The sequence below is a fragment of the Eptatretus burgeri genome, chromosome 8 (genome assembly GCF_056783735.1).
Source record: "Eptatretus burgeri isolate ZD-2024b chromosome 8, Ebu_testis_v1, whole genome shotgun sequence".
NCBI classification, from domain to species: Eukaryota; Metazoa; Chordata; class Myxini; order Myxiniformes; family Myxinidae; genus Eptatretus; species Eptatretus burgeri.
Genome location: NC_140968.1, coordinates 11,755,539 through 11,772,606, shown reverse-complemented (window position 1 = coordinate 11,772,606; position 17,068 = coordinate 11,755,539). Strand labels below are relative to the sequence as shown.

Below are 17,068 nucleotides of genomic sequence, written 5' to 3'. Positions count from 1 at the left end.
TAACACACATTACACGTGAAACACCAGGGTGGCAGTTTATGGAGGGATCGAGATTTGAACCCAGGCTCAGAGGTGAATGTGTAAACTGTGAAACTCCACCAGCCCTGAGATGGATCTTCCTGGGGATCAATTTCCACTGCACACGGAGTGCAATGTGTGGTACCAGATACACTCAAGGTATACCGTGAAGATTCCTCCATCGACACGAACATGAAGGAGATTTTACCTTGAAGGGACAAATTCCAAGTTTACTTGGTGCGGAAAGTTCACCTGCAGTTTCCAACCAAAGATAAACTCTCTTTATGTTCCTCATCACATCGTCACGGTAAAGATGGATCACAACAATTTAAAGGACAAACAAGGAAGATTAAATATGGGATTTCAACTGTGAACCAACACTCACTGACCGACTCCTTGTTCAAGGCGACTCCTAGAATCTTTGATTTCCATAAAAAAGTGTCGTAAGACAAGACAGCCGACTTAAGAGGAATGAAAAATTGTGAAGCAGTGGGACCTGATGAGATACCATTGTAGGATGGACCTACCTTGGTGAATATGGGGTTCAGGTGTTCAATAAACCATTGAACTGGGTTATGATGAGAGAGGACATTCCAAGGACATGGAGGGGAAACATTCTGGGATCATTATTTAATATTCCACTCTCCAGATGTAGATGTTTTAGATGAACCTTGAAGTTGGGAATATGGAATGTTTCTTTATGGTTTCTGGTCATTTAAGGTTTCCTGAATGAGAAACTGTATGATGACTCTCTGTCATCATTTAACATTGATTTTATACACACATTTTAAAAACACCGGGTTTGAGTACTAAACGTCTCCTATTCAGGGGGTGTGTTGGGTGTGTTGGGTGTTTTGGGTGTGTTGGGTGTTTTGGGTGTATGATCCAATCCTACAGCAGGCATGATGGTTCGGTGTCATCAAGCTCTATCTCAGAGGTCCAACTTGTTGAAGCTCCACACCTCCTCCCCCACACCCCACACCTCCTCACCCACACCCCACACCTCCTCACCCACACCCCCTACCTCTCCCCCAACCTCTCCCCCCACACTCCCACCATCGAAAATCCGAAGTCCGGGCTGGGCCTGATATCCCAAACTATAATAAAAAAAACTCCCCCCGTGCTGTGTACCTTCCCCGAGTTCAGTACGTTATTTCTCACAATCCCTACTTACCTGCTGTGGTCGGGACGCTCCACTTCCGAGGACGGTGATCACGAACACCGCGATGAGAAACCACGACATGTCTGGTGTTCACTAATCCACGGACTGACGATTTAACGATACAGCTCTGTTATGTGTTGAGATCTCCCTGTTGTTGGAATTCTCATTGTAACCACGAACAACCACTGTGACGTCACAGTGTGGTCACGCCCCTTTCTCTCGTTTCTGTTCATATTTTCACCTCGATATAATTATTTACGTATTTTTTGTTCTGATTAAGCTCTTCCGGTGAAAACCACGTGACCCAAGGTTGATTAACATCTCGTGTTTTGTGTTTCAATCATTTTTACACCAATGAGAAAAGGATTTAAAAACGTTCAGTTTGATAAGTTGGGATATTGATAATACTGACATTGTACAATGGATGTGTGTTTACTCCATTGATGGTTTTAATGTTAAACCTTGTTATAAAGGAGTTCACTCAGTGAGTAATGGTGCACGTCCTGATTCATCTTCGTCTCTTTATTATTCCTGTGAACATTTATTTTTGTGTGTGTGTGTGTGTGTGAACGTGCGTACGTAATAAATAGATAGCCTTGAATGGATTCCCATCCCATAATCCCGTTTTCTCAACACATCCTCCACCGAAAGTGGACGAAGGTGAAGTTTTCACCCCTATCCATCTGTTGTTGGTTCCTTGGGAAATCGAGGATTCGTGAGTTTCGTGGAGTTCGGTGGTGGAGTACTCAGGGCCGCCGAGAGCCACAATGGGCCCGGGGGGGGGGGATACCAAGTGAAGACCCCCTTCGTCCAGCCCCTGCGCCACAAAGAAACTAAATTTCCCTGATTTCCCAATTGTGTTGTCTACCTTCCCCGAGTACACGACATCATCATTTCTGACAATCCCTACTTACCTGCTGCGGTGGACGGGACGCTCCACTTCCGAGGACGGTGAACACGAACACCGCGATGACAAACCACGACATGTCTGGTGTACGGCTGTCCACGAACTGACGATTTAACGACACACCTCTGTCTTAAGATTTTCCTGTTGTTGGAATTGTTATTGTAACCATGAACAACCACTGTGATGTCACAATAGACTGTGGCCACGCCCGCTTTTCATCATTTCTATTGAAATCTCATGTAATATTTAGATATTTTTTTACATACAATTGTTCAAATTAATCTCTTCCAGTGAAAACCACGTGACCCAACGTTGATGAATAACACGGATCTTTTGTCTTTCAAATATTTTACATCATTGAGAACAGGATTTTAAAACGTTCATTTTGATAAGTTGGGACACTGATTATTGACGCTGCGCAACAGATGTGTGTTTATTTCATTTACTCGTGCACCCACTCCCTTGAGAAGTGGCAGTGAGGATCCTATGATGAGTCCTGGTGTAGAATATAGATCACAGTAGATCTCGGTTCCAGTCCGTGATTCTGTGGTGGAGACGATCAGCATGGAATGCCTAAAGGATGTCGGGATTCCTCCAAATTTCTCTCATTTCCCTGTTAAACAGCAGCACCGACTGTTGAAAAAGGTAATCAATCCGTGTTTGTGTTTTATATAAATATTTATTTTTATTTCTGCTCTGTGTTTTCCACGAAACGCCACGATAAGCTATTTATACACGTCAACACGACATTTGTCCAAGGAAGAACCCTTTCGGGAGGAGGTATTATTCGTATTAATATGTCTTTGTAATAACATTAATATTATCCTTTTGTTATTCAGATTGTTGTGAGAAACGGCATTGGAAAAACGTCACAATTAGCTATTTTCCCACGGATATACACCTTAAAACGGACCTCGCCCCCAAGGTGGAGGGGATCAAATAAAATCGCCACAAGCTCCATCGTTTGACCCTCAGTCCTCCAGTCAAGTTTGATTGAGATTGGATAAATATATAACAACCGAATGTATCGCGGTCAAAAAACACACAGAGACAGAGAGAGAGACACCAAATTGTGTAATTCAGTGTGATGATGTAATTAATGATAAACCTTGTGATAAAGGAGTTTGGACAGTGAATAATGGTTCACCTTGCTCTTCGTTTATATCTCTCTGGTATTGGTGTGAACATTCAATCTTTGTGTGAATATCCGTGGAAAAATGGACGTATAAACAAATAAGTAGGCCTCACCTTCAATAGATTCCCATCAGGTCAGGTCAGGTATGGGAGCATGTGCCAGAACAGCACGTCGCTGCGTCCACTTTCCGCCGGTACTCCAGGGGCCTCCGTCTGGCCATCCCCAGGCAGATGCCAGGCCCATCCCCATCTCCTTGAGATGATGGTCAACCTGTTGCAACCATGAGGCACATGGTCGACCCACTGGCCTCCTCCACTCATGAGACTCCCTCGCTGAGAGAATCTGGTGAGCAGGATCAGCGTCAGGAAAACGAGCCACATGTCCATACAGCCGCAACTGACGCTCACGGACTATGCAGGCAACAAATCTCATCCGAGTCTCTCTCAGCAACCGCTCGTTGGACACAAAATCCGACCAGCGATAGCCAAGGATTCTCCGAAGAGACCTGGTACCAAAGGAATTAAGTCTCCGTCTCAGATCCTTGGTCAGAGTCCAAGTCTCGCACCCATAGAGCAAGACTGGAAGTACCAAGGACCTGAAGACTCGGACTTTCGTCCTCCCGCACAGGTACCGGCAGCGCCACACCCCATGATCCAGTGAATCCATGACTCCCCAGGCCCGTCCCAGACGTCTATTGACCTCTGACTCGCAGCCAGCAGAGACATGAATATCACTGCCAAGGTAAGTGAATCTCTCCACGACCTCAACATCCTCACCACAAACAGACACAGACAGGACAGCAGCATCCAAGATGTCACCGAAAGCCTGGATCTTAGTTTTGACCCAAGAAACCCGTAATCCCAACGGCTCCGACTCCTCATTCAGCACCTCGAGGGCCCCCAAGAGGATCTCTAAAGTCTCCGCAAAGATGACTGCATCATCTGCAAAGTCAAGGTCCGAGATCTTGACATTCCCAAATGACGCACCGCAACTTGATCTCTCCGACATCCTCCCTAGAATCCAGTCCATACAAGTGCTGAAAAGTGTGGGGGCAAGTACACATCCCTGACGAACTCCAGTAACAACTGGAAATAAGTCAGAGATGGTACCACCACACTTCACAGCACTCTCAGTACCAGAGTAGAGTTCAGACATCAGATCGATCAGTTTTGGTGGCACCGCACGAAGACCAAGAATCCTCCAGAGGACATCCCGATTCACTGAATCGAACGCTTTACAGAGATCAACATAGGCTGCAAGCAGCCCCTGCCGAAACTCTCGTCTGCGTTCGGTGAGGACACGAAGTGCAAGGATACGGTCAATCGTTGACCTCTTTGGTGTAAAGCCTGACTGCTCTGGACGCTGGTGCTCAAGCAGATGGTGGCGAACCCTCTCGAGCATTATCCGAGCAAAGACCTTGCCCGGCACTGACAGCAGCGTCACCCCTCGGTACTTGTTGCAGTCTTGGCGATCACCCTTCCCTTTCCAGAGAGGGACAACAAGGCCCCTCTTCCAGTCAGTTGGGATGATGCCTGTGTTCCAGGCAGAGCACAAAACTGCATGCAACGACACGAGTGCAGCATTTCCACCAGCCTTGAGAAGTTCGGCATGGATGCCACAGATCCCTGGAGCTTTGCCCCGTTTCAACTGATTCACCGCAGCCCATGTTTCCACAAGCGTAGGTGGACCACAGTTGATTTGAGGGTTAGCAACAGGGATTGTAACACCCTTGACGTCCAACTCGACAGTTGGGGGATCAGCCTGGTACAACTGCTCAAAGTAACCGGCCCAGCGGGCCTTCACTTCAGACTCCTCTGTCAAGAGCCTACCACTCGCTGCTCGAACTGTAGTGCTCCGAGGGATGGGCTTGGATGAACGTAATGCGCGAATTCCCCTGTAAGCGGGACGAGAATCACCTGTCCACAGGTGATGCTCTACCCCCTCACAGATTCCTCGCACATAGGCCTCCTTGTCCACCCTCAGTGCACGAACAGTTTTACGCCTCAGCTCCCTGAACAGCTCAGCTCTGCCATTCAGCCTGGCCCTGCGACTCTGGTCAATGGTATCCAGTGTCCCTTGAGAGACAAAATTCTTCTTTGCCCTGCGGTGAGCTCCAAGGCATCCACCGGCAACATCAAGGACGGTGGTCTTGAAGGCGCTCCACAACTCTTCAGGACCCCCAAAGCACCCAGACCCCCAAGTGTCCACTCAGCCTGTTCGCAAACTCCTCAGCTACTCTCTCATCCCTGAGCTTGGCAACATCCAGCCTCGGCTGGGATGATACCATTCTCCAGGATTTAAGGTGCAGCTTTGGAGTTGCTACAACAAGCCTGTGGTCAGTATTGAGGAACTGAGCACTCCGGTAGACCCTGCAGTTCTGGATCATCCTCCAACGACCGTCAATGAGGACATGGTCAATCTCCTTTGCCACACCGCCAGCGTTGGAATACCAAGTCCAGCGATGAGCTTGTGGGCGCTGAAACCATGAACCAGCCACCCTAAGTCCATGACTTCTTGCAAAGTCAAGGAACTTAGTGCTATTCTGGTTCATAGTTCCTGACCCATGGGGACCAACACACACCTCATAACCATCCCTATCAGTTCCAGTCGATGCATTGAAATCTCCCAAGACTAGAAGTGTATCTCGTCTGGGGCACTGATCAACCACAGACTCGAGTGTGGCGTAGAATGCCTCCTTCACGGTGAGATCACTCGCCTCAGTCGGAGCATAAACAGAGACCAGGGAAATGACACCTAAGGAGTGACGAATCCTTAATCTCGTAATACGCTCGTTGACCGGTGTTACCTCAATTATCATTGGGGTCAGCTTATTGGACACAGCTACAGCAACTCCTTGGGTATGGTAACCATCAGAGCGACCAGACCAATAGTAGGTGTAACCACCCACCATTATCTCGCCGCAATCCGGTCTCCGAACCTCAGAGAGAGCTGCAATCCCGATGTCCAAACGCTTGAGCTCAGATGATAACAAAGACAGGTGATCATCCTCTCTTAGGGATAGGACATTCCAGGCACCCACCCGAAGGGACCGCCTCAGGTTAACCCAAGGAGACCGCCGTCTGGTGGACGACACCTCAGCACCACTCCGACACACTCTCCCGCAATCTGACCCAGGGATGTTACCCCGTGGTTTCCCTCCTATCAAAGATTGGGGGTCCCGAAGGCTTTGCCCCAATCCCGTCATCCGGTGAGCTGCCCTGCGAAGGGAAGCTGCACAGGAGGTACTCCCACGGAGTGGGTTTTCAGATTTTTTTGCGTTTTTGCGTTTTGCGGAATGAAGGGTTTTACGGTGGCCGGAGTGCAAATCCTGCCACCAACCTCCTAATAAGAAGTGACCCAACTGCAGGAGGACGTCCGCAGACACAGTTGGGCACTAGATATGGATGGCCGTTGGCTCACAAGGAGCTCCTCCGCCCTTTGATCCCGTTTTCCCATGCACCATCCCGTTTTCTCAATACATTCTCCACCGAAGGTGAACGAAGGTGATGTTTTCACTCTTATCTATCTGTTTGTTTGTTACTTGTCAAATTGAAGATTCGTAAGTGTCAGGGAGTTCGGTGGTCGAGCAATGTCCTCCATCAGTAACGATGGAATGGGGGGAAAATGGCGGCCCCACCAAAGGCGCACCAAATGATCCGTTTGAAACTCGTCTGGAGTGATGTAATACGTCATGAATGGCCGAAACGTTTATTCTCGAACATTTTCATTCATAAATAACTGGCACTACACTCAATGGAGCGCACACCTCCACCAGGTAAAGCAGGTTACATTTTGTTTCTCACCGATGGGCTGGATCTGGATCCGGATGTGAAGCAAAGTGTAATCACCTTGTTCTTGTCACCGACACAACTCGTCCACAACTTTTTAACATTGTGAGTTCACAGAAAGTGAAGGTATTGTGAGACTCATGATGTACGAGTGCAGCTGTGAAGAAAGACCTGGTGATGACAAGGCAGATCACTGACGAGGTCTATTCCTGCAAGCTGATTGATAGTACATACATTGCGTCTCTGTCCAGTTGCAAACATCCATGTGGACACACCATACAATATGAGAGAGGTGGAAGTCATGTGCATGGATGAACCCGTTTGTGATCTTGTGATTGGTATAAAACCAGGAGCATGAGAGGTCAAGGATCCAGACGCAAACTGGATTCCACAGCTGGCACAAGCAGGAGTGACCAGGGCACAGACCACGTGCAACAAGGATGACACCAAACCATTGATAGTGTCACAATCTGACATCCCTTAGGTAACTGTGCAAGAGGTTGAGCAAGCTCAGAAAGAAGATGTCTCCCTTCAAAGGTTGTGGAAGGAGGTGCAGGATAACAGAGATCATCAGGCATGGGGCAAGAGCAAGTACAGGCTCAAAGTCCAGAAAGATTTTTACACTGTATCCACGCAACTGACAGGACCGAGGAAAGTGAAGCAAATCATCGTTCCCTCCAAATATCAGGAGGCCGTGATGAAAGTTTTCGCATCATGGGTGATGAAGATTGTGGTCAAGTTTCATCCAAATTGTGTGTTTATGTAGTTTTGGAGAAGAAAGGAAATACCTTATTTGGTTGGGGGTCAAACCGGGACAAACATTGACCACCCTTACACCCTCATTTTTAGCTCACTTGGAACATAGTTCCGGAGAGCTTATGGGATGGCATGTAGTCCGTCAGTCTGTCCATCCACAAACACTTTGCAGCTTCTTCTCGAAAACAACACACACAATTTCAATGAACATTCACCACAACCTTCATCACGGAGGAAGTACCAAAGTTTGTTCACGGCATGAACAAAAACAAAAAAAAAATCAAATCGGCGTCTGACAGAGTTTATGAGGGGGGGGGGGTTGGCTCGCAACATATGCATTTCCTTCCTTCCCCAGAACTTTAATTTCCTTTCACAGACAATTTCGATGAAACTCAAACACAACCTTTATCACCCATGATGTCACAAAGTTTGTTCAGGACATTAAAAAAAAACACATGGGTATTTACTTTCTTCTCCGTGATGTATTTTGTGAGTGGTGGCCTGGTGTTGGCTTAGTGGTTAGGGTGGTTGCTTGGGACCCTCGGGGTCCTGAGTTCGAGCCCCGCTTTCCACTGAATTAACGTCAGGGGGGTTGACTCAGCCTGTCATCCTTCCGAGGTCGGTGAATTGAGCATCAGTATTCTGGTAATTATCGCTGCGTGTTGAAGGCGACTGAAGGGTTGGCGTCAGGAAGGGCATCCAGCCGTAAAAAAAAAAAAAAAAAACTGCCACAAGAAAGGGGACCATGATTGGAGCCCGCAAAAAGCTGACCCCTGCTCAGTGAAAAAGGCTTTAAAACGGTGTGATGATCCTGTATTTTGTGGGTCATCCATATCAGTTAGTGATTCCCTGGTTATCTTATCCAGCCGCGAACAGGTGAGCGCCCAGGGGGTATTTGCCCGATGTTTAATAAATATAATCGTGTTTAACGCCTAACTCCTCCTTTACCATTGTGATGTGGCGAGAGAGATTTAACAAGACATAATATGTATATGTTTCATATGGAGTTCCACATTTCATATTATGTTACGAGCAAGTACCATCCATCACTTCGCTGACAGGAATACGAAGCGGGGTGGCGGGTGATGGGAGAGAGAGAGGGAGACAGTTGGGAGAGAGCAAATAAGACCAATGCTTACCTTTCCGTGATATTTAACCCCCCGGGGATCTTTGACAGGTCGAGGGTTAAACATGACCTTCACCGCCGCGCCTCAACACAGAGTGCCATTTCCTGTGTGTTTTGTATTTTACGGCGATGGCCCCGCTTCACACAGGGGCAACAAAGGTTTCATTGGCTTGAACTGGAGATGCAGATATGGGAGGGTAGAATGCAGTCATTGTTGCTGTGTTTGCTTCTTGATGTCACGGAGTTCCTGCCGCTCTGGTATTTTGTTAATCTTTGTGCACTTCTATCTTCCTGTCCTTCTGCCTTTCAAGAAAATTGCACAACATTATCAGTGGGTGAGGCAACACCAGAGGGACTGCAGGGCCAACACAGACTGTTGATGTGAGATGTGAACGTTATTTTTTATATGTATCTACGTGGAAGTGACGAGTGGATAATGAAAGATCACACAGAAATGTTAACATTAATAACAGACTCTAGAGGTTATCGTATGTGCAGAAATGAAACAAAGCCATGGACACTGGCATCTCCAGGTGTTTATAAGCGATTTGAATTTATGAATAATGAAGATGAGGCATTCGATGATAAGATTGAGGAAAGTGAAAAAATATTTGTCACCACTTTATCTTTAAGAAATTGTTGTGGCCTATTCCAAGTCAAGGCACTGTTGAGCAGGCCAAAAAAATGCAAAAATAAATAAATTAATTAATACCCCCCAAAAAAACATGAACAGCGAGGGACAGCAAAGTGATGAAGGATGAGCCTTTTTTTAAGGTTAATTAAATAATGCCGTTAATTATCTTCAATAGGGGTGTTTGAATGAAGCCAAACAACCGGTTCTCATTCATGCACTCCCTTGGAGTTCCCTCAACATCCTTGTAAAGTTTCAGGCTGTGAGGTTTCATGGTCTTGGAGTTATTGAGGACACACACACACACACACACACACACACACACACACACACACACACACACACACACACACACACACACAATTATCGATAGACAGACAAACAAGGAAATGACAAATTGAAAAACATGGACGTAAAAAGGGTGTAAGTGATTAAATTAGGTGTATGGAAGGTTTAAGTACCTGTCGTTCTGGAGACTCACGTTTCTTTAAAAAAAAACATCTTGGATCGACCATCTGTAAGAGTCTAATGTTTCATCCTACCTTGCTGGAGCGCTTAGTCGATGGAGTGATGATGGATCCACTGCCAAACATGACACCTTCTCCAGCGGCCATGACTACAACTCCTTTGTTTGCACACACATCAACAAAAGGAAGTCAAAACAACTGGACAGCGACATCATCGTAACCTCCATCATTATCAATCCTTCCAACACAATCCTGGAAATACTGTATCCTCTCAATTGCTTTCTGCATCTCAATTCAATTTTGCCTTTGTTTTGCCTTCAATTTCACACCTTTATTTTCATCATCACAAACTCCCACTGGATTTGCACTGAAGTTTTTCAAACAATTTCAATGATCATCCAGGTGTGCAGAATGACTTTTATACAGATACATTAACACTCATGCGAGACTTCGACCAACGGGAAGATTTGCTTGGTGCTTGTAAGTTTTAGAATCCAGCAAAATATGTGTTTGTCCTCAACACTTCTGAGGCACAGACAAAATTGGACATGATGCAGGTGAAGAACAGGTAGATTAGACAAAGTTTTAAATTGTAATTTGTAATGTAAAGGAAGAATCTTGTCAACTTACGTTCCAACCGGAAGGATGGTTTCAGGTGAGGGTTGGAGGAGGGAACGAGCACCTCTTCTGAGGGACCTTTGGAAAAACAATAGAAATATGAAAGCTTAGACACATTGATATCTCAATCAGTTTGATAACTTGTTCAAAAAAGAAAACAAAAGGAAAGGCCTGGATGGAACAGGCAACAGATGACAAGGTGAATCAGGTGATCTCATCCAATCGAAGGGAGTTAAAGTTGTTGTTGTTTATTCTGCATGGGGATGATCACCCCAAGAAGTTACCTTCCCACAAAAATAATTACAATTATCTCCACAATTAAGGACACTTCTTCATGAAAGGAAGTATTTACATCAATGTCTGTAAAAGACGAAGTCTCAAAACAAATTTTTCTTGATGTTTTGATTTTGTGGTTGGCTGTGTTTGCACCCATTGTGTGTTCAACCCACCTGCCCCAAAGTATTGAAGAGTGCTTACCTGTTTAAGATCCTGCATACAATATGGCTTCTGCTGTTGCTGCCATCATCAGGGTGAGGCTTCCGTTCACGAGCCAGCCAATGAACAATGTAAGATGGTGATAGATTGATTTTCACCAACAACAAGATCCCACCATGGTTTTCCTCATCTTTCCTTCCTTCACTATGAAAGTTCAGGTTCCTGTCCTCATGAAGTGCAAGATGTCCATCAGGATTGAACTCCCTGTCCATGACTGTCCGATCAAAAGATGTTTCAGTGATTGCTCCAACATGATCTCAGGTACATTCACGTGTTTGAAAGAGACCCTGCGTCAAAGTGAATTTGTTTCAACGGAATATTCTCCTTAAATGTTTTTTTTTTGTTTTTTTGTGTTTTTTTCCCCCTTTAATATTTTTTTCCCCCTTAAATGTGTGTCACGGAGGAGTCTGTTATAGGAGGTGGGAGATGAGGAAGGAAGGTCGTTATCTCTGGAGATGAGGCTTCCCCTTGGGATTCTTCAGGAGGACTACTTTATCTCCTTTGATGGTATATCTCCCGTTTGGGTCACTTTCCCTCTTTTTTTCAAGATCACTCAGCAGCATCTCTTATTTTTCTCTTTGGAGCTGAGTGTAATCCGGAGTGATAAAAATGTTTTTTGTCCAGAGAGAGGGATCAGTTAAATTGCGAACCTTCTTGTTATTGGTAAGAACAAGATTCCGATCCGACTCACAACTGAACACAACTTTCATTGGTCTGAATCTGTTCTCAATGTACCGTCCAACGCGGAAAGTGCGTACGGGCTCTATGTTCAGGTTCATGGCTTTAATTAATTTTGTCACAACCTCCTTGTCATGTTCCCCTTTTCCCTCCTTCACTCCACGGAACATGAGGTTATTTTTACGCCTTTCTATCTCCGCTGGTTCATCATTGACAAGCTTGGACTGAGACGAATGGTGAGGCTTACGTTCGGCCGGCAGCTGATCAACATCATGCTGTTTCACTTGTTGTTTCCTGCCTTCACAGAGAGGCTTCGGTTGGCGTTGAAGAACAACACTGTACTGTTGTCGCTGCTGCCGCGCTTCATCACTTTGAGGCTTTGGTTCAGGTGGGAGCAAATCAACATCCTGCTGTTTCAGTTGTTGCTTCTGTCGCCCATCATCAGTTATGAGAAGCACTTCTTCATCAACCCCTTCCTCAGCAAGTTTTCCTCCTTTTTGCAATTTGGTTTCTCTCTCCAGGACCTGTTGCTCCCTCAACTCCACATGACGTTTCTTCTCTCTTATCTGTTCTTCTCTTTCCATGAGAATCAACTCTCTTGTTTTCCAGGCAACTTCACATTGCTCTCTGTGTTCTTGTTCCTTTTTCTCTCTCAGACGAGACTCTCCCTCCGATTTATTCAGATTACATTGTCGATTATGAAGCTTCTCTCCCTTTTGCTGGATATGGAGCTGCTGTTTCTTTAGCTCTTCATCTTTCCCGTTCATGAAGGCATCTAACATCCCCTGTCGCTCCAGCTCCTGTTCCTGATATATCGGCAATTCTTTCTCTCTTTGCTGAACATCTTGCTTCCACTTTTTAACTTCTAACATTCTCTTTTCTACTTCAACCATTTTCTTCTTACGTTCTGTGTTTTTACGCTTTTCCCAGATCCAAACTTCAAATTTCTCATCCTCAAAATCCTTTTCCCAATTTGATCGTCTGGATTCTTCCTGCTCCCTTATCTTTAACTCTTCTTGTTTCTTCCTCTCCTGTTCATTTATTTTCTTCTGCTCTGCTTCCTTCTTCTCTTTCTGCTGTTGCTCCTCTCGTTTCCTCCGTTCATCTTCCTCCTTTAACCACAATTCTTTGTTCAATTTCCTTTGCGCTTCCATTTCCATGAACTCACGTTCTCTGTCCTGAACAAACTTCTCTCTTTGGATGAGATCTCCTTTTTTTTGGAGCAACATCTTTTCTTTTTCCTGAAGTTGTTCTTTCTGTGCTTGTAAAACTTTATTTTGCTCCTCTTGATAATGTTCTTCCTCTTGTTCTTCATTTCCGAAGTTCTGTTTCACTGTGAACTCCATTTTTTCCTTCACATCATGAACCTCAGTTCCCTCCAGTTTCTGCATTTCAAGGAGCTTGTTTTCCTGAACATCATTTACCAATGGTGGCTCATCTTTCAGTTGTCTCCTTTTGATTTTACATCCACATTTCACACTGCAAGAGAAACAAACATTCTCAGTTCAAGGTAAAATGAAGTATTCCATCACCTGTAAAGTGTTGACTACATGGTTTTGTAAAACATAAACAAACATGTTCCACGAGTGTTACAATGCTACAGGATACGGAATATCGAGCTTGCAGATGTAACTTAAACAAGGTCCAAATGATCGGTGTGGAACGATGAATCACACTTGATTATTTAAATAATTTAATGTAACGGTGGAGGATGTTTTGAAATTTAGTGTTTGTTTTTGGTGAAGAAGGAAATCATGTAACTTTTGTAAATTATCTCTCACTTCACTGGAATTCCATTGGAAACATGTTTTCATGACGTCATTTGGTGGCCATCTTGGATTTAAAAATATCCGCCATCTCAGAAGAACAACTAACTTATTCCTTGGAAATCAACACTTAATAAGTGAGTTTTACTTTTTATTCACAACAAGTGTTCAATAATAAACCTTTTAAAATCTTCCTAAAGACATCATTGTTTCTTTGTGTGAACAAAAAAAATTCCAATCAGAGGTTTAAACTTGTGTCACGTGGGTTGGACATGGTTCATATCATGGTTGGACATGTGTCACGTGGGTTGGACATGGTTGGACATGACATGGACATGTTTTCAACAATTAAATTACTTCACTCATACATCACAGACGAAAATAATGGGATATGGACTTTTTAGAATATTCACCATCGATCGAATTAAAAAAGAAAGAGCTCAAAGAAAAGAAAGATCTCACTGTCACACAGTAAATAGAAAGATTGATGATAATATTGTTGTGGGCCGGGGGTTTGGTGAGACCACCAGGGGGTGAAGCTATCTCGGTTTCCCACCAGACTCACCCGACTTGCAGGCCATCACACACGGATAAGTCTGTGATGTGGTGGGTCACTAACGGACTGTGAACGCCAACAACTCAACTACATGACCGAGGGTCCTCTGTCTAGTTTTCCGGTTACCAAGAAAAAAAAACCACGTGATCTAATTACAGGGGGACTCGCCCTAGGTACGTCTTGTCCGAACCAGATCACCTTACCGGATCAGATGCAGCCGAGCGATACTGCCAATGACATACCGGCTAAAAGGAAGAGATCGTTCGGAATAAAGTCCAGGCGAGGTTCGGATATGGACCATGCTGGATCAATGAAAGAAAAGACAAAAACGAGCTGGGAACATTTCCACTTATAATTTATTAACAGGCAGGCGAGGAAAAATATGTGGCACGATTAGTAGTTTTTTGTTGTGTGGAAGGAGGGACAGGAAGAAAAGTGTGGTGTGCCAATAATACAAGAAACTTACAAAAGCAGACACGTAGCAATTATCCCGATATAATTCTTGTGCACTCTGAACTTAAGCGAGGACAGGCACATGACACACACGCACACACACACACACACACACACACACACACACACACACACACACACGCACACACACACACACACACACACACACACACACACACACGCACACACACACACATCCAGATGAAGAAGGGTTAATGAGAAGAAAGAGGAGAGGAGATGGGGCTAACGGTCTCTCAATATCTTGCACGATTGACCGATTGCACCACCAGTATGTTTTGGGGGGATGCTCCGCTTGGTGATACCTCCCTGACAGCTAGCACGTCGTCTCTTGCTTCGTAGCACTTTGAGCAGCTCAACATCGATCCAGAGAATAGGGCACGACCGTCAGGCATGAAAGAAGAGCTTTTGGTGGAGTCAGAAGCCAGTGGGTGGAGGAAGGCAGAGTCCGGAGCAGTGGGTGGAGAAAGGCAAACAGGATCATGTGGGTGAGTGGAGTCAGGGACGAGGCGGGGAAGAAGACGGATTCAGCAGGTGAGTTGGTGATGAAATTGGAATAAGCAGATGAGGAACGCTGAGCAGGAAAGACGATGACCGACAGCCCCACGAACCATACTTTTCTCGACCTTGTGGTGCGGGCGAGGGTGACGATCCGAAACGACGTGTCGTCACCTGAATCAGGTGCTCTGGTTGGGCCGTGGACAGCACACGGTCCGGCCGTGATGGCCTGCACCAAAGTCCCGGGCCGTCCACGGCGACCCGTGGTCAGCGCCGGTCAATGCGCTGCCTGTCTGTAAGCCATGCGGCCCAAGGAGTACAGCGCGCCTCTGCCTGGCTGCAGCCTCGCCGGGCGGAGATGCGAGTGGATGTTCGCCATCCGTGCGAGACAACTGGGGTCGCGGTTGTCAGCGAAGACCAATGGTAAGAGGCTATGGTAAACACATTCACAGACCCGAACAAGGTGTGCCATTCGTCCCCTGCTATGTGTGCGATTATAAATTATCCCGGGGATGCGCATGTGACCGCCGCCATTGAGCATGCGGTCATTTATAAAATGCAGTGTTGTGTGCAGTGCCGGCCCTGATCTGTGTCATGAAATGAAGGAAAAGGTTGGATATAATTATTAGATGGAGATTTGGATTGAAAAGAGGACAAAGATATAATTATTTAATGGAGATTTGGATTGAAAAGAGGATAGAAATAATTATTTAATGGAGATTTGGTTTGAAAAGAGGACAAAGATATAATTACTAGACGCAGAAATGGGTTGAAAAGAGTGAGCCACATGGTTGAAAAGTAAGTTGTTATCATTTGGTGTGTTGTTTTTCCATGGCTGGCTTCCGTGAGGACACCTTGCTTGGATTAGCCTCAGGAATAGCAAAACAGAATAAGAATGAGTTCAGAGATTTAATCGGACCGAACCATGAGATTCACACAACGCACTGTCCCGTTTGACCCATTAGACAAGAAGGGACTATCTGACGTATATTACTGAAATAACTGTCTTGGGACCACTGCATGTTGGATGCCATCATGTTGGACGGATGCGGATCCTGGATCCGCAACAATATCACATATCCCTGAAAATAATTTGGTTTCAGGTGGTTCTGACTTCAAGAAAATGGAGAATCAGTTTAAAACTGATTTTCGAATTAAAAAAAAACAGTTCTATATTGCTGGACAGTGTTAAATTAATGTTTCATGAAACGTTGACATGCTTGTAATGACTTCTGATTGAGTAAACATAGTAAGACTTTGGTCATAAAGCACATCAAATAGAAAAGAATAGTCAATCCATTTTGCAAGATAAAATTTCACCGAGCGTTAATGGGACAAAGCAGTGCGCGAGGGAATATGGGATGGTGTGCCATCGACAACGTAGTTCTCGTTTAATATTTTGTTTGCCTTCAACTGTGTTTTCATGAATTACAAGACAGACTGAGCTGAAACTTTCACAGGTTTTTTTTTGAAACACAGGTTATTTAATACACAAGTATAATTGAAAACAGCTCACCAAAGTGACAGCTCACCAAAGTGACAGCTCACCAAAGGTGTCCCCTCCCTTTAAAATGAGTATTGTTCCACAAGATCTCACTATGACAGCCATTTTGAAGTTCAAGGTAATTACAAGTCTTTACTGCAAGTAAATCTACATTTGTTTTTTGAACCTCGATCAGTACAAATGTTGGTATTTACACCAAATTTAACTTTGATTTTATACAGGATCAGTGAACTTCTTCATGGCAGCCATTTTGAAATCCAAGATGGTCACCATCACCAACTTACACAAAATTAAAATTGTGGGTTTTTTTAACTCTTTGGCGTAACAAGTGTGGGTGTTCCCACCAAAATGGACTTCATACGACATCCACAGTCTGAGCTATCGTGTCCCCTTGGATGAAGGTATAAATATTGATGAAAAGTCATTTGTGTTCTTTACCAGTGAATGCAGCGCTTTCTCCTGAACCTCGTCTTGTTGAACCAACGAGATGGA

At 45.0% G+C, this 17,068-nt stretch overlaps 1 pseudogene; it reads right to left on the bottom strand.

The window, feature by feature from the left end:
- Positions 1 to 11,546: 11,546 nt before the first annotated feature.
- On the bottom strand, positions 11,547 to 13,286 carry LOC147021108 (uncharacterized; annotated as a pseudogene).
- Positions 13,287 to 17,068: the final 3,782 nt, after the last annotated feature.